The sequence below is a fragment of the Myxine glutinosa genome, chromosome 6, assembly GCF_964187855.1.
Source record: "Myxine glutinosa chromosome 6, kmMyxGlut1.1, whole genome shotgun sequence".
Taxonomy (NCBI): Eukaryota; Metazoa; Chordata; class Myxini; order Myxiniformes; family Myxinidae; genus Myxine; species Myxine glutinosa.
The window spans coordinates 171,572,594-171,594,386 of record NC_136266.1 but is presented as its reverse complement, the minus strand read 5'-3'; the positions used below and the strand labels follow the sequence as shown (position 1 = coordinate 171,594,386).

Below are 21,793 nucleotides of genomic sequence, written 5' to 3'. Positions count from 1 at the left end.
TTCTGTATTAGTGGAAAACAACTGCTGCACGTCTACAAAAGTTATTGCCGCTTCCTCTGGAGATGGTCCGTCAACTTGATAATGCTGTTTGTCATGGAGTGGTGGCTTTACGAAATTCTGGCATGAAACCGTGCTATTGTTCGGCAGTATGGCATCACTCAAGGTCAGGTGTCAAAGATCCTGAAACGAAATGCTCAGAGGGGTGTCCCTACTCCAATACCGAGGCCAGGACGTCCACGCAGAATCACAAGGAGAGATGATCGCCAGCTGCACCGGTTAGTCTGCAATGGCCGTACCAAGTCAGCTAATCGGCTTAGGGCTGAGTGGCAGCAACTGACAAATGTGCCTGTATCCAGAAGGCTAGTCAACCAATGACTGGTTCAAACAGGCTATCGTGCCAGGCGTCCCCTGAGAAAGCCACGCCTGACCAGACAACACAGCCAGCGCCGATTGCAGTGGGCCAGAGAGCACCGTCAATGGCAGCCAGGAAACTGGAATCACGTGACCTTCAGTGACTAGTCTAGATTTCTGGTCTATCGTCAAGATGGCCGCGTCCGAGTGCGCAGACAAGTGCATGAAGCCCACAATGAAGATTGCATAGTGCCAAGAGTCCAAGCTGGAGGTGGTGGGGTGACCGTTTGGGATGCTTTTCATGCAGGGGGCAAAACTGACTTGGTTGTTCTGAAAGGAAACCTGAACCAGTTCAAGTACAGGGTCATTCTGGAAGAAACATTGCTTCCATTTGCTCGTGCAGCCTTTCGAGGAAACTTTGTCTTCCAAGATGACAATGCACGGCCTCATCGTGCTCGCATGATCCAACACATTCTTGCTGACGGTGGTGTAGAGCATATGGAGTGGCCTGCCATGTCCCCGGATATGAATCCGATGGAGAACTTGTGGGCAGAATTAACGCGTCAAATCGACAACTTGGACCAGCAGCCTACCTCTGTGAGTGAATTGCAGCAGACTATTGTCACTGCATGGCAAGCAATTCCTATCCAAACCTTGGCAAATCTCGTGAACAGCATGCCTCGACGTGTACGTGCTCTCCTGAATGCTCGTGGGGTTTACACGAAGTACTGAACTGTAATTTTACTGTCCGTAATCCCAGTCATAATTTAGCTTTTGTTTTTCTTGAAAAAAAAATTGGCTAATGTGCAAAATAAAGAGATACTTCTGGAAAACGTACAGAAGTTTAACACAGTACTGTCCGTGAATTGAGTTCGATATCAGTTTCCATCACTTTCGAGGATCAATTTATTTGCTTCGAAATGTCAAATGTGGTTTTTGTTTCTTTTAAAGGTCACATTAACAAAATCTAGAATAATTTCAACATAATTCCAATGAACTTTTGGTTCTAAGTCATCTTGAAAAGTAAGTTCGCCCCCACAAAAAATATATTCCATATTAAATGCCAAGTCTGTATATATATATATATATATATATATATATATATATATATATATATATATATATATATATATATATATATATATATACATACATACATATATATATATATATATATATATATATATATATATATATATATATATATATATATATATATATATATATATATATATATATGTTAGCCATTAGGGTTTAAACCCCATGACTCAATTGATCATAACATCTGAAATTATATATCGCGCTTCTGAAAACTGATTTGAACTCAGCTGCAGGCAGAGGCGGGTGGACAAAATGTGGTTTCGAGACTCGAGGTGCAGGGTGCATCCTTAGCCCAATAAACAAGTCCTTGAATGTATGTGCCAGACAGTAGATAATATGCTCACCGCCCACGTACAGGGAAAACATGTTGCCAAACGCCTTCTTCACAAAGGGAATAATTAATTATATATCTTTGTAGTTTCTAGTATGTCTCCTAAATCAAGGACGTAACCAACCTTGGAAAGAAATATAGACATTACACATCCTTTGATTGTTGTGTATTCAGCATGTGTATTCAATCATTATCCTATGCTTACATCTTTTTTGTCTAAGTTTGGCCTTCTTCAGGAAGGGACGATGGTAGGTGGGTCTTTATGGTCCAGTTTTGCTTTGTCTTTAGCGCAGATTCTTGTCTGATATTTTGCTATATATGAAATGCCTTTTTGCTTATTTTGCAGCGAGTGTCTCGAGAAATTGCCCGCTGCATGTCAGGCGGTGCATTCTCGAGCCTTGCTCCACACTGTGTGTTTGTAATCGATTTTATTAAACATTGTTGCTCTGATCTTCTTCTTCTTCCTTCCCTTGAGGTCTTCGACCGACAGATCTGGTGTCAGGAGTGGGATCATCCAGGTGTGCAGACGAGGTGGTTCCTCACGTCCCAGGTCGGGAAGGGGGCCCTGCCGGCATCAAATTTGGGTAAGCATTTTTGCACATCGAAATTGAAAGCCTCCTGCCTTACTTTGGATGTGTGGACCTCTGTCGGCTGTACTACCTGGCTTGTATTCCGAACCATATTTAGTTTAACCAGAGCAGCAGTGGGTAACGAATCGATTATACAGGGCGCCCGAGATAAGGAGGGATACCCCTCAGGTAAGCTTCCTGCGTGGGAAGCAGGTAGACCCATATGTGGGTGATAGATAAATAGGTGTTAAGTTACTCCGGCGTGAGAACTGCGTTTAAGGCTAGAGATCGGGGGGCGACCCGATCTTAGGACTACCAGGAGGGATTAACCCAAGAAGGTAGGAAGAATGGGTAATAAGGTAGGAAAGGAGGAAGAGCCTTTGAAGAACACTCCAGCGTTTTACATGAAAAGAGATTATGGGTATGCTGCTTTGCAACCGGGCAAGGCATGGACTATATTGACCAAGGGTTTGAATACGCCTTGGCCAGAGGAAGGGTCATTTGCAATAGACAGGTTAGATGTGCTATATGGGGCTTTAGATGCCCTAGAGAAGAAGAAGAAGAGACTCCCACCTGATTCATGGAAGGTCTATAGTTGGTGGAAGGTGGAGGCCTTGAAGAGACAGGCAGCCTCCAGACAAGCGAGTTTGCGAGGAGAGTTGGGCAAATACCAGGATGAGCGCAAACAGGGTCGAAAGAAGCAGGATAAACAGATGAAGGCGCTCGCAGCGCAGACAAGCCAGAGGCTAATGGTAGCCCGGATTAATTCCGATGAGAAGGAACAGGATGAGGAAGATGAAATCCCTGTTTCCTACCCCCCCCCCCCCCCCATGGTCCAGTCCCAGGATCTAAGGCACGTACCCGACACCAGGGCGCTATAGGGGAAACAAATGGGAGACCCCCTAAAGTTCAAAAGACCCCACAACCATCAGCCCCTCAAGTCGAGGACGATGGAGATAGCGGCACAGACACCCCGGGGTTTCCACCCCCGATAGGTCCAGGTCAGAAAGTATACCCTTCACTAGTGGAGTATCAGGCACCAGTGCAACGTGCGATAGAAACAAAGGGAGTGTTCCCCGTGCGATGCGTGGGAATAGATGCAAACGGCGTGGTAGTAAGGGAACGTGTGCCTTGGAAAGAATCTGATTTAACGGCCATGCAAAAGAGGGTTCAGGAAATGTTGATCGACCAACCTTTGGATATAGTAATATTGCTCCGTCACTGGATTACAGAGGATGCCCCGGATTGGAGAGATATTTGTCATTTGGGAGCATCTATATTGCCACCAAAGGTATGGGCAAAGGCTAAAACCCTTTCATTATGGCCAATAGATGACCCCATGGCTCGGATGCCACCCATGACCGGAAACGATTGGGTCATTTTGAAAAATCATCTCCTGACCAACATTGGCAATGCGCTCGCGCCACCTGGAGGGCCAGATTGGGGAAAAATTGGGAACATAAAACAGAAAGCAGGAGAGACTATCGGCGACTATCGAGAGAGAGTAGAAAAAGCGATAGCTCGATGGGGCGGGTTAGGATTAATCCAAGTCGAGGACCTACCCGCTCCCCTGGTGAACAATTACCTAGTAGAAGGGCTTCGGCCCGCATTAAAAAAACAAGTGCATGCCGTCCTTTTTGGTTGGAAAGGAATGGGGACCAATGAATTATGTACAAAACTCGAACAATGTCCGGGCTCCTCCTCGGAGGAAAAGAAGGAAATTAAAGAAGAAATGTTGCAGATGTTGGTAAGGGAAAAATTGGCCCAGCAACAAGCAACAAGAACAATTGGGAGCAAGAAGAAGAAACAAAAGGGGGCAGAAATAATGGGAAGTGACAGTGAGAGTGAGTCAAGTGATGACGAGACACTCGGTCCGGCACTGCAGGCAGCTGTGATGCAAGTACCCCGGGGACCACAAGGGCCTAGTGGGCCAGGGAATCAGACGTGGAGACAACCCCAACAATCCCAACAACCCCAATGGGCTGCTCCACCATGTTCTGTGCTAGGTCCCCCACCGGCCTATTGGCCACCACAAACACCCATGCCAGGATGGGCACCGCAATGGGGACCCTCCAATATGGGTCCCACCCCATGGGTTACCCCCAATTCGGGCATGCCATACGGGCCTTGTGCCCCAGTCCAACAAATGCCGAGGGGAGGGCAAGGGCGCCCACCTCCCTACAAAGGGGGGCGAAGGCCAAACCAACAGGGGGGTCCAGGACAGGGACCCCCAGGGAGAGGGGCATGCTTTGAATGTGGACAGATGGGCCACTGGAGACGGGATTGTCCAAATTATCCAAGGGGACCACGAGGACCCCAGGGACAACAAGGGCCGTCATATGGAAACGCCTATTGACGGGACGAATGCGGGCCGCCAAAGGAATGTCCATTGATAACAATGACCCCAGATGAGGAACCGACCTTGACGTTAGATGTAAATGGACAACCACTAGAATTCTTAGTGGATACTGGTGCGACTCGCAGTTGTATCAATAAGGGACAACTACCTACTTTGAAACCCACACACAAGAGCGTCCAAATCCAGGGCGTTTCAGGAAAATTAGAAGCTCTCCCCGTATCAAAGGAGACCCGAGTAATGCTCGGACCGCTAGAAGCTAAGCATGCATTTCTCATGACCACTACTGCCCCAACTAATTTACTAGGACGGGATTTGCTGTGTCGATTAGGTTGTAACATTGCGTGCACCAAAGAAGGTGTATACGTCGACGTCGGAGAATCGAACCGCGATTTGTTAATGATGGCATTGCAGCGCGCCAGCCCCACCGTGTATTGGTGGCGGTTGGAGGAAGGGGCTCTAGCAACATGGACCCATGTGATCGACACGATTGGCGCGCAAACGCAAGAAATTCGCGATTGGCTAGAAGAACACAACATAGCCACAAATTTGAAATACAACCCGCCGCATTGCACCGCATGTTATGACGCGACTGGGAGCGATGATTATTATTTAGACATGGTTGCGGCAGCTTTAGGGGAAACCTCTGATCTTCAATTATCACACATATGGATTGGCCGAGAGGGCATTGGGATTACGGTAACCTTGTCGCCGCGCCAGAGATCAAAGGCTAAGTACCCCGAGGGGATGGTAGCGCATGTTACCCTTAGCACCGCCAGAGGATGGCCACCCGAGAGCATTGGATGGATGATGGACCGACTGCAGAAAACGCCAGTAAGGCGTCGATACAATGTTGAACACCGAACGGTCCATGTGTTGGACAACAATGAAGGGTTCATAATTAATTTGGCACCTCAGGACAGACGAGTTCGATTTGAGATGGTGGAACTGCCACCCAAAGCGGCACACATGGTTAGGGCGGTCCCCACGACCCCAGGGGACTCCGATGGGTTGCTCGACACCGTCACCCCGTCACTATGGGCGCAACACGAGAATGAAGTAGGGCGCATTAGGGATGCACCCCCGTTGGTGATTCCAATTAAAGAAGGGTTACCTTTACCACACATTCGGCAGTACCCACTTCGGCACGAGGCTGACGCAGGCATTTTTCCGGTGATAGAATCGCTCGTGCAGCAGGGAATAATAATCGAAACTAATAGCCCATGTAATACCCCCGTTTTCCCAGTGCCAAAACCAATGACAGGAAAGTGGCGATTTGTGCAGGATTTGCGAGAGATTAATAAAATAATTCAGGGTATTCATCCGGTTGTACCAAATGCAGAAGTTCTGATGACTTCCATTCCGCCAGAGGCTACACATTTTACAGTCATAGACTTGTGTTCCGCCTTCTTTTCAGTACCAATAGCTCCAGAGTCCCAGTACCTCTTCGCTTTCACCTTTAGGGGGAGACAATTCACCTGGACAGTGCTTCCGCAGGGTTTCGCAGATAGCCCTACCTTGTTTTCACGAGCGCTGCACCGCGATCTCGCAGATGTCCAATTGGAAGGCGGCTCGGTGCTGTTGCAGTACATCGACGACTTATTAATCTGCTCTCCATCCAAGGCAGCCTGCGAGACGGATTCACTAGCGCTGTTAAATGCGCTAGCCAAGAAAGGCCACAAAGTAGGCCGGGAAAAATTGCAATTTGTGCGGGAGATAGTTACATACTTGGGACACGCGATTTCGCATGGGAGACGCGAGCTCAACGCGAGCCGGGTCACGGCCATCATGGAAACCCCGTTGCCTCGTACACAAAGGGAGGTGTTGCGATTTTTGGGAATGGCAGGGTATTGTCGTACATGGATAATTGACTATGCGTTACTAGCAAAACCTCTGTATGAGGCGACGAAAAACGACCAGCCACGGATGGTGAACTGGACGGACAATCGAATACGCTGCTACGAAGGACTCAAACGAGCCCTGGTAACGGCCCCAACCTTGGGCCTTCCCGACTATAAAAAGGCCTTCACACTTTTCACCCATGCAGTAGGGGGATTCGCGCAATCCGTGTTAACTCAGACTCATGGAGATAGGGAACGTCCGGTAGCCTATTTCAGCAAAAAGCTTGATGCGGTAGAACAAGGCTTTCCGCTGTGCTTACAAGCCGTGGCGGCTGCCCGATACGCAGTTGAGCGGACGGCCGACATAGTAATGGGACATCCGGTCCTTTTACAGGTACCGCATTGCGTCCATACGCTACTACAACAGCGAAACACACAGCATCTCACAGCCACTCGACTGATGCAATACGAAACGGCATTAATTATGGCACCTAACGTGACGGTGATGCGGTGCACCGTTCTTAACCCAGCGACACTTTTGCCAACAAAGGAGGAGGGAATCCCGCACGTTTGTACGGACGTGGTCCAATTAATATCAACGGTAAGGCCTGACTTACAGGACACACCGCTACAGGAAGCCGATCACACCTATTACGTCGATGGTTCAGCCAAACGGGCTTGGGACGGATCCCTGTTATCTGGGTACGCAGTATGCTCGGATACGGAGACGGTCGAAAGCGGCCGCCTCCCGCCCACCTGGTCAGCACAACAAGCTGAACTGTACGCACTCACGAGAGCGTGCGAAGTAAGCGAGGAAAAGGCAGTGACAATTTATACTGACTCGGCATACGCACACGGAGTGGTCCACGACAAAGGGGCCATATGGAAAATGAGAGGGTTCCTCACTTCAGCGGGAGCACTCATTAAAAATGGGGACTTAGTGCGAAATCTGCTTCATAGTATTATGCTTCCACGTGAAATAGCTGTAGTTAAATGCCGAGGTCACCAGCGTACAAACGACGCTGTGGCCCGTGGAAACGCCCGAGCCGACGAAGCAGCAGCACAAGCGGCAAACCAACAGGTTGGGTATAATATGCCAGTAATTACGCGCAAACAGGGCGCTAAAGCGACCGCCCAGACAGACGTTCCGACATCCGCACCTACAGAGTTCGATGTAATACAATTACAAGCCGCGGCCTCAAACGTAGAACATCAAGATTGGATTAAATTGGGAGCTCAGCGCCCCGCAGAAGGACAAATGTGGACGATTAATGACAAACCCGTGGCACCGCGAGCTTTATTGCCATGGTTGGCACGCATGGCGCATCAAAATGGCCATGTGTGCCATAGGGGGGTGATGAGGCAGGTCACTTCCACCTGGGCAGCACCAGGCCTTTCGGCTGTGGTTACCATGGTCTGTCGCTCGTGCGCTATATGTCAACGGCATAATAGGGGGGCTCCCCCCAGGCGCCGCCACAACGCGGGTCACCCGGCTCCGGTCGGGCCGTTCTGTCATGTCCAGTTCGATTTTTTTCAATTTACCGCCTTGTATGTCCTTTAAGCATGTATTGGTAGTGGTGGACATGTTCACCAAGTGGGTAGAGGCCTACCCATGCGTCAAGGCTGACGCTATAACGGTGGCCAAGTGCCTTTTGCGGCACTTTATATGTCGATTCGGCGTCCCGCAGAAAGTGTCATCCGATCAGGGCGGGCACTTCACAGGGGACGTCATTAAAGCCGTGTTAAAGGCCTTGGGAGTGATACAGTCGTTCCACTGTGTTTACCACCCGCAGTCGGCGGGACTTATAGAACGAACGAATGGCACACTGAAAGGTAAGTTGGCAAAGATTTGCGACGAGACAGGCCTCAAGTGGCCGGAGGCCCTTCCGCTAGCGTTAATGAGCGTGCGCTCTACTCCAGGGCGCACCACTGGTCTCTCTCCGCACGAGATATTAATGGGTCGGCCCATGAGTTTGCCGGTATCGGCGCCAGTGGATATCGCAGCCCTTGAATTACCTATCATGGATGACATGCTTCTAAAGTTTTGCATAGGTCTGTCCCATGTGGCGCGCAGCATACATGAACGTGTTCGGGAGGCCCTGCCGGAGCCAACAAGCAAGCCTATCCACACCTTTGAGGCAGGAGATTACGTGCTGGTGAAGCATTTCACCCGTAAGACTGCGCTCGAACCAAGGTGGACGGGGCCATACCAAGTTCTTCTGATCACACTAACAGCGGTGTTTTGTGAGGGCAAGTCGTCCTGGGTACATGCCACACATTGTAAGTTGGCCATACCCACAAACACAGACACCTCAAACGCACCACCACAGATCGAGGATGCTGCACCACCGCCTGTTAGGGGTGGCAATCACACTTAGTTTAATATACCGCTTTGCCAGCACTGCACCTGCCGTGTCACGCCTCAAGTGGGGGGACACGAGGGCATGGGTGAACACGGAGACATATGCATATGGCGACCAAACCGTTAAGGTCTACCGGCAGAGAGTTATCTGGGGTCAGAGGATAAATATACCCTGCTGCCACGTGAAGGAAGACGTATGGACACGGATAATGTGGAGGGCGTTGTACACAGACTCACATGGAAGGAAGACAGGTTTTGCTGCCCTCAGTCGTTTGAAGCAAGCGCCACGACAAGGCGGCGCACCAATAGTAAACATGGCCAGGGCAGGTTACAAATGGGGAAAGGACTCGAACAATTTAACCACGCATGTATTACTGAACAGCGGCACTACTCTGTTACTACAATGTGAATTCATGACGTCACAGAGCTCCCCCTACGACTATAGGCCACCATGCATCTCACACATATTAATTCCGCACCCACGGATCGAAAGCAAGAAAAGGCCAAAGGAAAATACGTATTGGACAGTGACCCGTGCAATGGCGAAGGTACAGAACCGATCACGTTGTTGGGTGTGTATGCATTTTCCTCACACCAGTACGACAGGGATAGAAATGGTAGTGCTGCCCCTGTCCCTACGAGATATGTGCTCAGGACCCTTGCGTACCCCATGTCTGACCACAACCTTGGAACTGATAGGCCCAAAATCCCCAGCAGTGTGTTCCCGGGAGTTTCGATATACCCCACCCATTAAGCAGGCTTTGTTAGACAAACCACCTGATCCAGTCTGGGTGACAGAGCAAAAGGGACGGGTGTGTCTTATAGGAAAGGGACACGTTCAGATGGGAACCTCGGAATGCACCCATACCCTGCCATCCGACACCAGATCGAGAGAAAAGGGAGGCCCCCTTGTAATAACCATAGATGACCAAGCCCAGCATAACGTAACCAAGCTAACCATATCTTGGGGAGCACCAAGCGCCACCCGCGTTGAGATCAGTAAATGCATGGCCTCGGCCCTTATCCCACCCCATGGAGTGATGTTTATTTGCGGAAATAAGGCATATCCATACTTACCCGACCAGTGGGGAGGGACTTGTTATCTGGGATCCATTTTTCCCAAGGTAAATTTGGTAGATCATTTTAATGAAACAGGGTACACCCCTACCCACGAGAGGAAGAAACGATTCTCTCTTTGGAACCCGGATGGAACAGTAAGACTGGACGGACGCTGGTGGCAGGTCCTACTAGGAGCATTTTTTCCCCAAGCGGGAGTGACTATGAATGATTGGCGAATAGATAGTCTCGCATTAGTAATGGAACGAATTGGAAACGAAACTCGAATCGCAGAACTACAATTGGAAGACGAATTAGTGCATATGCGAACAATGGTGATGCAGAATCGAGTGGCTTTGGATATGTTGTTAGCAGAAAAGGGAGGAGTATGTGGGGTAATTGATGGAAAATGCTGCACATATATCCCAGATCACTCGGAAGGCATAGAGGCCTCAATCATTCGGCTTAAGGCCGCGACCCAGGATCTCACGGATAGCCGAAAGGAAAGGGAAGAAGCCAATAATGTATGGTCCAGCATATCAGCCTGGTTCAGAGGATGGACAGGGGTCATTGTAAAATGGCTATTGACAGGCCTGGCCATAATCGTGGGAATCGTACTCACCGTAGTTATAATGAAATCCCTAATCATGATTTGTGTGAGAAAATGTTTCACAGGATGGACCCCATCCACCACCACCAACGGGATGTTACTTTCACTATATGGGAAGGATCCAAAGGCCATTGGTGAACCAGCCAACTCTATCGTCTCGGACCCCCACGATTGGGTTGATGGCCTCGACGTTTCGTGGCAAGAGGATGTGGCTTTAGGGATCTGTGATTCCTGGCTTGCAATCGATGAACCTATTGATGCTTGGGATTCTGATAATGATTATGATTTTAGTTGGGATGATTTAACCTGTGATTTAGAAAGTGTAGGTTCTTTTAAAAGTTATTGCTATTATGCCAGCAGTGAGGAGCGGATGGCAAACATGTATCCGGGATATCCGGTAGAACCACCCTCACCACCACTTACACCACCCGTAACAACCACTTTGGGATCGTCTCAGCTTAAAACACCCAACACTTTGAATACTGACGTTGACACAGACTATGTGGAGATGGAGATTTGTGATTATGAGGAGATGGATATTGGTGATGACGAATGTGCCTCCTTTTCTTCCACAGAGCAATCACATGTACAAGGCTTGATGGCATTGGACGTCGATTGTTTGCCCTGATTCGCGAGGACCACACCTGCATAAGGAGGGCCCCAAATCTGGCTGGCAACTGGGTCGCACCTACGCCGTGCCGAGGGTGGATTCGGGATCTGGCCGGGCGGCAGCAATCTCCTAACCAGGCGTCGTCGTCGCGAATTATGGCTAACAATTTATGCGTTGAATGTTAGACGGCCAGTTAGGGCCGGTATCTTTCTTTGAGCATGCGTGACGCTGTGTCGCGCCTGGCATGTGACTAATTGGGATGCTGACCACTGGGGTATACGGTGTCTTTCCAAGGAGTTGTCATGTAAAGACAAAGGGAGGAACTGTTAGCCATTAGGGTTTAAACCCCATGACTCAATTGATCATAACATCTGAAATTATATATCGCGCTTCTGAAAACTGATTTGAACTCAGCTGCAGGCAGAGGCGGGTGGACAAAATGTGGTTTCGAGACTCGAGGTGCAGGGTGGATCCTTAGCCCAATAAACAAGTCCTTGAATGTATGTGCCAGACAGTAGATAATATGCTCACCGCCCACGTACAGGGAAAACATGTTGCCAAACGCCTTCTTCACAAAGGGAATAATTAATTATATATCTTTGTAGTTTCTAGTATGTCTCCTAAATCAAGGACGTAACCAACCTTGGAAAGAAATATAGACATTACACATCCTTTGATTGTTGTGTATTCAGCATGTGTATTCAATCATTATCCTATGCTTACATCTTTTTTGTCTAAGTTTGGCCTTCTTCAGGAAGGGACGATGGTAGGTGGGTCTTTATGGCCCAGTTTTGCTTTGTCTTTAGCGCAGATTCTTGTCTGATATTTTGCTATATATGAAATGCCTTTTTGCTTATTTTGCAGCGAGTGTCTCGAGAAATTGCCCGCTGCATGTCAGGCGGTGCATTCTCGAGCCTTGCTCCACACTGTGTGTTTGTAATCGATTTTATTAAACATTGTTGCTCTGATCTTCTTCTTCTTCCTTCCCTTGAGGTCTTCGACCGACATATATATATAAATATATATATATATATATATATACATACATACATACACACACATGTACATACATACACATATACACATACATACATATACACATACATACATACACATAGTCATATACACATACATACATGTACACATACATACATAGAAACATACATACATACATACATACATACATACATACACATGTACAAATACATACATATACATTATACATTATACACAGACATATACACATACATACATATATACATACATACATGCATACATACACACATACATAAATGCAAATATACACACATACATACACACATACATATACATATACATACATCACACATACATGCATGCATACATGTACATTGTACATACATACACACATACATGCATGCATACATACATACATACATACATACATACACACATACACATACGTCCATACATATATACAGTACATGCATACATCCACATACATGCATACATCCACACATACATTTATATAATTGCCTTATTTAATGCAGTCGTATTCAGGCATTCGCCTTTGTTGACGACTTGGGAGTTGGGAGGGAGGTTTTGAGAACTTGAAGAGGAAAGTGGGAAGGGAGAACAGACGGTTGGGATGGTCAGGGGCAGAGAATTGGAAGAGCAAGCTTGAGGTGTGGGGGTTGGGGATTTGTGGTTAGGAGGAGGGGGGGTGGGGGGGGGGTTGAGGACTTAAAGAAGAAAGGGGGAGGAGAGGAACAGATAGTTGGGTTTGGGGAGGGAGGAAGAGAGGAGGGTTGAGGCATTGGGGGTGGGCTTAGGACTTGTGGTTGAGAGGAGTGTTTGAGGACTTGAGGTTGGGAGGGGGCGAGGTGGAGAATTTGAAGAAGAAAGGGGAAAAGGGAAGAGGAAGGGGAGATAGTAGGGGGTGGCAGAGAGGGGTTTCGATAATTAGTAGAATGGGGTGAAGTCTTTGAGGATGGTGGGAGGGGTGTTGAGGACTTGTGTTATTGGGGGTTGAGGACCTGGGCTTTTTGGGTTCGGGGGGGGGGGGTGGAGTTGAGGACCTGAAGAAGAAAGGGATAGGGCAGGACTGAGAGTTGGGAGAGGGGTGTTGAGCCGTCGAGGATGGGTTTGAGGACTTGCGGTGAGGGGGGAGGGGGGATGGGGGATGGGGAAGCTCCTCCATGAGCCTTTGATCAAAGTAAAATAAAATACAGTATAGTACATTGATGTATAATTCACGATCCATATGCATTCATTGGAAGTTATTCTCACATGTGGAATGGAATATTTGTAGTAAACAGGATGACCTTCTGTCCGATGGACATTATAGAATATATAAAGTACAGTAGGTAGGCCTAACATTGACATGAGGAAACAGAACGACCTAAACACAAGTACTTACAACATGCATTTTAAGGCCATTTTCCTTGCTGGAGCGGGGTTAGCCCTGCGGTCCCCATGACAATGTTCTCCATTTTGCCCTATTTTCTGCATCTCTCCTTGCTAACCCCCTTGCCCGCATTTCTTCTTCCACCACCTTTAGCCAAGTCTTTCTCGGTCTTCCCCGTCCTCGACTTCCTTCTACATTCATTTCCATCACTCTTCTCAACCAGTCACTTTCATTCTTCCTCAACACATGACCAAACCATCTCAACCTGTTCCTCTTCACAGCATCCATCACAGGCTCTATTCTCATCATCTTTCGCAATTCATCATTTGTCTTCCTCTCTCTCAACGACACTCTGCACATCCGCCGAACCATTCGCATTTCCATCACTCTTCTCAACCAGTTACTTTCATTCTTCCTCAACACATGACCAAACCATCTCAACCTGTTCCTATTCACAGCATCCATCACAGGCTCTATTCTCATCATCTTTCGCAATTCATCATTTGTCTTCCTCTCTCTCAACGATACTCCGCACATCCGTCGAACCATTCGCATTTCCACCCTTTCCAGCCTTCGTTGCTGCTCTACGTTCATTACCCATGTCTCGCTCCCATAAATCATAACACTTCTCACACATGCAGCATACCCCTTTCCCTTCAGCTTCAACGACACTCCCCTCCTCGTCAGCACGCCACTCAGTATGTACAATAATAATAATAATAATAATAATAATAATAATAATAATAACACTGAATGAAATATTTCATAAATTAATGGTGGTTTAAGAGAATGAACAAGAGTTACCTTGAAACCCTTCATGGTGAACAGAAAACTCCAGCCAAACCGACCTTAGCTCTCCAAACCCTTCTGTATTTTGTGATGGCAGCTGGTGTGTTTGGCTTGAATGTTTGCCCTTGATCGTGTTTCCATCAGTAAACGCGCATGAAATGTGCAAGTAAAAGGAGGGATGTTTGCACACCGCCTTTGTCTTTTGGCAACTTAATTGTGGTTCATTCTTAACAGACCCCTGTCTGTTTTTGTCTTTATCTCTGTACCTCTCTATTAACAATAGCATCACCATTGGGATAAAATAGTAATGAGTGATAAAGATTGAGTTAAAAACAATTTCTAGTGTTGAAAGTTCCCAAGAGGACAGTAAGCTCCATCCTTAGGAAATGGGAAGAATATGGAACGACCCAGACTCTTCCTAGAGCTGGCCGTCCGAGCAAACTGAGTAACCGGGCAGGAAGGACCTTGGTCAGAGAGGTGACCACGAACCCAATGATCACTCTGATAGAACTACATAGTTCCCAGGGTGAGATGGGAGAAACTACCAGAAGGACAACAGTCTCTGCAGCACATCACAAACCTAAGCATTATGGGAGAGTGGGCAGACGGAGGCCACTCCTGAGAAAAAGGACCATGACAGCACACGGCAAAAGTTTCTGTGGTCTGATAAGAGAAAGTCCACCTTTGGAGGCCATTTTTCCCTGCAGAGCGGGGGTTGAATTATTTGGCTTGAATGCAAAGCGCAATGTGTGGCGGAAACTGAACACGGCGAACATAATCCCTACCATGACGCATGGTGTGGCAGCACCGTGCTATGGGGATGCTTTTTTTTTTTTTTTTTGTATACAAGATCGAGGCTCGTGAAAGAGCCAACATTAATCACACAAAAAGTCAAACTGACACATAAAACACAAAAATAAGGGGAGCAGTAGACAATATGGGGAGAGAGGGGGAAGGACACAAACACAACATTTGAGAGCAGGGACATCGGGAGAAATGTGGGAGGGGGAGGGCTTGGGAGGAGGTGGGGGAGGTATAAAACATATGAACACTGCAAGGACTTCCAGGAAAGAAGTCGGAATTTCAAAAAAAAGTGTATCTGGGGTGAATTAGCGTGGGTAGAAAAGATCAAGGATTTGGATGGGGGAAGATAAGAGATGGTGGTGAACAGCTGTTTTAAAGACCTGGAGGGAGGAGTGGGATTGAATGGAGTGGGGGAGTTTGTTCCAGAGGCGGGAGAAAAGGGGAATGAAAGAGTGAAGGTGAGCAGAGAGCCTAGATTTTGGCAGTTTAACCATAAGAGGGTTGCAGGCAGATCTTGTGCGACCTGAAGGAATATTTGGGGGACAGAGCACAGAGAGAGCTGGGGGAGCAAGCCCAGAGAGGAGTTGGTAGAAGACAGAAAGACCACCAACCTGCCTGCGGTGAGTGAGTGAAAGGCCCTCGGAGTTAGCTTCATCACAGGAGATTCCAATGAATCTGAAAGCTTTGGTTTCACCAGCCGAGCTCGGTGTGAGGCAGGAGCACCGGCCCAGAGGGGGGAACAGTATTCCATTGAGCTGCGGATGAAAGCCTTGTATGTGGTGAGGAGCTCAGGTGTGCCAAGGAAGGACTTCGCACGACGGAGGATGCCCAGTCAGCGATTGGCTTTGGATGCCAGTGGTGATGTGGTTTTCCCAAGAAAGATCATGGCAGAAAGTGAGACCCAAAAGCTTGAGTGACAGAACTTCTTGGAGAGGATGGTTGAGAAAGTAGATGGGAGGGTTTTCCAGTCGGTCTTTTCGGAGAGACATAGTAAGAGTGTGAGATTTGTCAGGATTGAAAGACATGTTCCACTTGTTTGACCAGTCTGTGATTTTGTCCAGGTCTGCAGAGAGTGAGGAGGCTGCAGACTGCCGATCTGAGGGATGAGGAATGGAGCGGCAGAGAGTGGAGTCATCAGCAAAGAGATTTAGAGGATTTTCCAGAGAGTCGGAGAGATCATTGATGAAGACCAGAAATAGCACAGGGTCCAGAACACTACTTTGGGGAACTCCAGCCAGAACAGGAAGGGGAGATGAGAGAAATCCATTCAGGGCCACACGTTTCCTACGACCAGAGAGGAAGTCCGCAAGCCATGAGTGGAGATTTCCATGGATACCATAGGAGGAGAGTTTGGTGAGCAGAGCAGGGTGCCAGACCGTATCGAAGGCACGTGATATGTCAAGTGAGACAGCTCTGATTTCCTGTTTGGCATTGAGGACCTCCATCCATTGTTGAGATAGCAGAAGCAACATGTCCAGAGTACAATGACCTGGTCTGAATACAAATTGATGATCAGAGATAAAGCCATTGGAGAAGAGGAAGGATTTGATATCCGAAGCAATGATGGATTCCATGACTTTGCTGATAATTGGGAGCAGGCTGATTGGTCTGTAGTTGCAAGGATCTGTTTTTGCACCTTTTTTGTGTAAAGCGGTAAGGTTTCCTGATTTCCAAGATGCTGGCAGATGACCTTGAGCAAAAGAGAGGGTGAAAAGAACAGAGAGAGGGTGAGATAGAGCGGCAGAGCAGCATTTTAGGACCCGTGGGCTGATGCCGTCTGGTCCAGTTGCAGAATCAGAGTCGAGGTTTGACAAAAACTTATCCAGCTTGTCAGGAGAGAAGGACACAGAGTCCAGGAGCAGTTGGGTTTGACTGGGAAAGGTGGGAACAGAGAGAGATGGGTTTGGGACACAAGATTTTGAGGCAAACACAGAGTTGAGGCATTCGGCTTGGTCACGTGCAGTGTACACTGTAGCCATTTGAGGAAAGGGTGGGGATGGAGGGGGAACAAACACCAGAAACGGATTTGACCAGATGCCACCAGGATTTGGAGGAAGGAGACAGGTTTGAGAGTTCAATCTTGAGTGTGGAGAAATCGTGCTTCCTGGCACTCCTGAGGGTAGACACACACTTGTTCCGAGCTTGTTGGAAGGAATTGAGATTGCCTTCAGTTGGATTTGCCTTCCAAGAGGCAGAAGGCAAGTTGTTTCAGGGCAACTGCCTCACCACAAGATTCAGTGTACCATGGACGGGAGGAAGGGTATGACAACTGATGACGAGATGGGATAAAGCTGTGCATGAGAGAGAGCAGTTTGCTTTGGAAGAATTCCCAGGAAGAATTGATGTCAGAGGCAGTGGAGATGGGAGACCAATCCAGACGATTGATGGCTGCTTGCAGACCGTGCCAGTCGGCCTGAGTGAAATGCCAGACTCGTCGGCGCTGAGGAGGCTCTCTGAGAATGGCCAGAGAGATGTCTATTTAACAAGCACATGATCATAAGAACCGATTGGAGCAGAAGAAGAGCAGCAGACATTTGCAGGGAAGTTTGTCATAACCAAGTCCAGAAGAGAAGATACTCCATTGACCGCGATCCGGGTCGGGAAATTGACAGATTGTGTCAGTCTCAATGAGTCGCAGAAGTCCTTTGCTGAGGTGCCATGGCTGGTGAGAGAGGAACCCACACCCAGCCAGCTGGCATGATGACAGTTGAATTCGCCACATATGAGGAAGAGAGAGTTGGGATGAGTTGATAGAAGTTGGTCCATGTTGTCCGACAGCAAAATGCAAATGGAGTCATCACTGTTTGGAGGACAGTACAGAACACATATGAACAAAAGGTGGGAGCGGAGAGAAAGCCGTAGCCAGAGGTACTCCTGGGGGTGGGGTGGAGAGAGGGCAGTGCATGGAGAGTGAGGAAGAGAGTTTTTGATAAAGATAGCCACCCCACCACCAGGGCGAGGCTCAGGTGTATCATACCGGAGGAGGGAGTAACCAGGAAGAGATATTAAGGAAGCAGAGACATCTTGAAGGAGGAAAGTTTCTGTTAAGCAGATCAAGTCTGGATTGTCAGAAGCAAGGAGAGGTTTGAGCGAAGGCCCCGGATGTTTGAGGTCCATACCGTTAATGAGGAGAGAGGGGGAGCATCGGGTGCAGGACAGGGGAGGGGAGGGGTAGGGTCATATGAAGGATGAGAGGGGGAGGTAGGGAGAGCAGTTGATAGTGTGTCAGAGATTACAGAAGAGTTACAAGAAAGGGAAGGATGAGGAGGACGAAAGGTTTGATGGTGATGGGATGAGACACAGTGAAGGGTTGTTTGAGGGGGTCAGAGAAAAGTAGAAGGTTGGGGGAGGTGGAGGTATGAGATAGAAGGGAGACAAAGTGGGGAGGAGGCAGCTTTGAGAAGGAGGTGGGAGGAGGGAGAATTTGGGAGGGATGGTTGGGGGGGAGTTTTGAATGGGAGGGGCAAGGAGGGAGTTTAGGAGGGGAAGGGCAAGGGGGGAGTTTGGGAGGGGAGGGGCAAGGGGGGAGTTTAGGAGGGGAGGGGCAAGGGGGGAGATTTGGAGGGGAGGGGAAAGGGGGGGGAGATTTGGAGGGGAGGGGCAAGGGGTGAGTTTAGGAGGGGAGGGGCAAGGGGGGAGTTTAGGAGGGGAGGGGCAAGGGGGGAGTTTAGAAAGTGGATGATTATTGAAAGATGAACATTTTTAACAAATTGGGTTTGTTGTGATTTTCAAGTTAGCGATCCGTTTAAGAACGATGGAGGAGGGGTGGAATGAATGAGAATTTAGAGCATGTAGTGAGAAAGAATTATAAGAGATTGAATATTTTTTTGAAATGGAATGAGTTGAAGAGGAAATTGAAAAAAGCTTTTTAAATAGGAAGGAAAACCAGCGTGTTGTAATATACCACTGAATAATGGTAGAGTTCGTGGTCCGACAAAATCCTATATATTTTTGGGGGCAAAAGGTCAAAAGGTCAACATAGGCCAAAGGTCAACCACTTTTTTCAAATTTCTAAAAGCCTCAATTTTCATCCGATTGACTTGAAATTTGAATTGGTTTTTCATATCAGCAAACTGCATTCAACCACCAACTCTTTACGAGGTCAAAAGGATGCTCCACTGAGTGCCATTCTGCTTTGTTCTCTTTTGCCAAGTGTCGCTCCGTGAGTGATTTTTCATTATTATTATTTTTACACTTCATAGGTTCAATGATGTGCTGTGTTGAAATGAATAAGAAAGGTAATCCAGATGATGTCATGTACAATATGCTCTGGCATGATACTTCCAGGGTCATATTGCATTTCATGTCACGCAAGGCTCTTTTAAAGCCCGGAGGAAGTTTGTCATTCCTCATCACGTGTGCCAACCAGAAACAACACATAACAATATGAATAACAAAGACAACTAAAGGATGCAGCCTGATGTTGTCTTCGATCACGTGATTTGATTTCGGTTCAGGTCCGAATCCAGATCCGCCATATCAGTGGGATACAAAACTTAAACTGTTCAGTCTGGCAGAGGTGCTTAGTGGGGGGTTTGGGTGGGGGGGAGGGGGGGTAGGTTATTATATCCATTTGCGGGTTTCAGAAGGTGGAACTCAGTCCTCCCAGGACCCAAAGTATACACCTCATGGACCAAGCTGTTCAACCTTTTCAGAGTTTTGTTCCGAGGGCTCTTTTTATGATCGTCACAGAACTCCGGATTGCCTCCAGTTGTAGTTCACTTGTTCCAGGGATGTGTGTGTGTGTGTGTGTGTGTGTGTGTGTGTGTGTGTGTGTGTGTGTGTGTGTGTGTGTGTGTGTGTGTGTGTGTGTGTGTGTGTGTCTGTCCGGGCCGTAACTTTAATTACCATTTGAGTTTTGTCATCAAATTTTCGCCAAAACTTTATTATGATAATATGGAGAGGGCAAAGTAATAATTTTGTCAAAAGGTCAAAGGTCAGCATCACATAAAATCGTCAATTTTCATCCTATTGACATGAAATTTTAAAAATGTACATATTGGGTCACTAAATTTGCGCACCAATCAAAAGCTAGAAGGTGATTGTTTTTTGGATCAAAAGGTCAAAGGCCAAGGTTGCATAAAATCACCAATTTACACCCGATTGACCTTTTCTTTTTGTTCTTTTTTTTTGTGTAAAACATCGAGGCTCGTGGAAGAGCTAAGATTAATCACAAAAAGACAAACTGACACATAAAACATAAGTTAAAGGGAGCGGGAGACAAGATGGGGAGAGAGGGGGAAGGACACAAGTTGAACATTTGAGAGCAGGGACATCGGGAGATCTGTGGGAGGGAGAGGGCTTGGGGGGAGGAGGCGTGGCAAGGGTGGGAGGGGGGGTGGGAGAGGTATAAAACACATGGACACTGCTAGGACTTCCAGGAAAGAGGTCGGAATTTAAAAAAGTGGATTTGGGGTGAAATTAGCGGGGGTAGAAAAGATCAAGGTTTTGGATGGGGGAAGATAAAAGATGGTGGTGAACAGCTGTTTTAAAGACCTGGAGGGAGGAGTGGGATTGAAGAGAGTGAGGGAGTTTGTTCCAGAGGTGGTAGAAAAGGGGAATGAAGGAGTGAAGGTGAATAGAGAGTTTGATTTTGGCAGTTTAACCATAAGAGGGTTGCTGGCAGATCTTGTGCGACCTGTAGGAATATTTGGGGGACAGAGCCCAGAGAGAGCTGGGGGGGAAAGGCCGGAGAGGAGTCGGTAAAAGACAGAAAGCCCACCAACCTGCCTGCAGTGAGTAAGTGAAAGGCCCTCGGAGATAGCTTCATCGCAGGAGATTCCAATGATTCTGAACGCTTTGGTTTCAACAGCGTGAAGTCGAGCTAGGTGTGAGGCAGGAGCACCGGCCCAGAGGGGAGAGCAGTATTCCATTGATCTGCGGATGAAAGCCTTGTATGTGGTGAGGAGCTCAGGTGTGCCAAGGAAGGACTTCACACGACGGAGGATGCCCAGTCGGCGACTGGCTTTGGAGGCCAGCTTGGAAATGTGGCCAGCTTGGACGCTGAAATTTGAAGAATTTGCATATCGGGTCACAGAATTGGTTCACCAATCAAAAGATAGAAGCTGATTATCTTTTAGAAATAAAGCTCAAAGGTCAAAGCTGCCAAATATCATCAATTTTCATGTTGTATTTTGTTTTTAACTGTTTTTGTTATTCGAGCATACGGAAGAGGGCGTCTGAATACAAACGGACACGGATGGGCTTTGCCCTGTCCCTCGATCAAATATGACGGAATTTCATGAGATTTCGACCTTACATGAGATTGTAAGCTAAACATTGTTTTGTCGTTATTTTATATTAACATTGGGTGTATAATCATATATCATCCAAAAGATGTCATGAATGTTAAATGGCTGTCTGTGTCTCATCCAACAGTCTTGTGTTGTGTGTCGTATATTGGTGTGTTTTGTTTTGTCACATCATTATTATTAGCCCATCCACCTCAGAGTAGGGGGCAGGCTTTTGTAATTGAAGTTCAGACTAAACAAGGCTGAAAGCCACTGATTTGTAAAGGGCTAGAAAGAAAAAGCAGAAAAGGAAAATCTGGCAAAACCTTCACCGAGTCCTGAAACAAGGAAACCTCTTCATAGGATCATTGTGCAGGAGGGGGTAACTAGGCCAGGC

General features: G+C 47.6%; 1 protein-coding gene across 1 annotated transcript in view; it reads right to left on the bottom strand.

The window, feature by feature from the left end:
• Positions 1–21,793, bottom strand: part of LOC137414661 (uncharacterized) — a 170,363-nt gene that overhangs the window by 86,611 nt on the left and 61,959 nt on the right. The window lies entirely within an intron of this gene.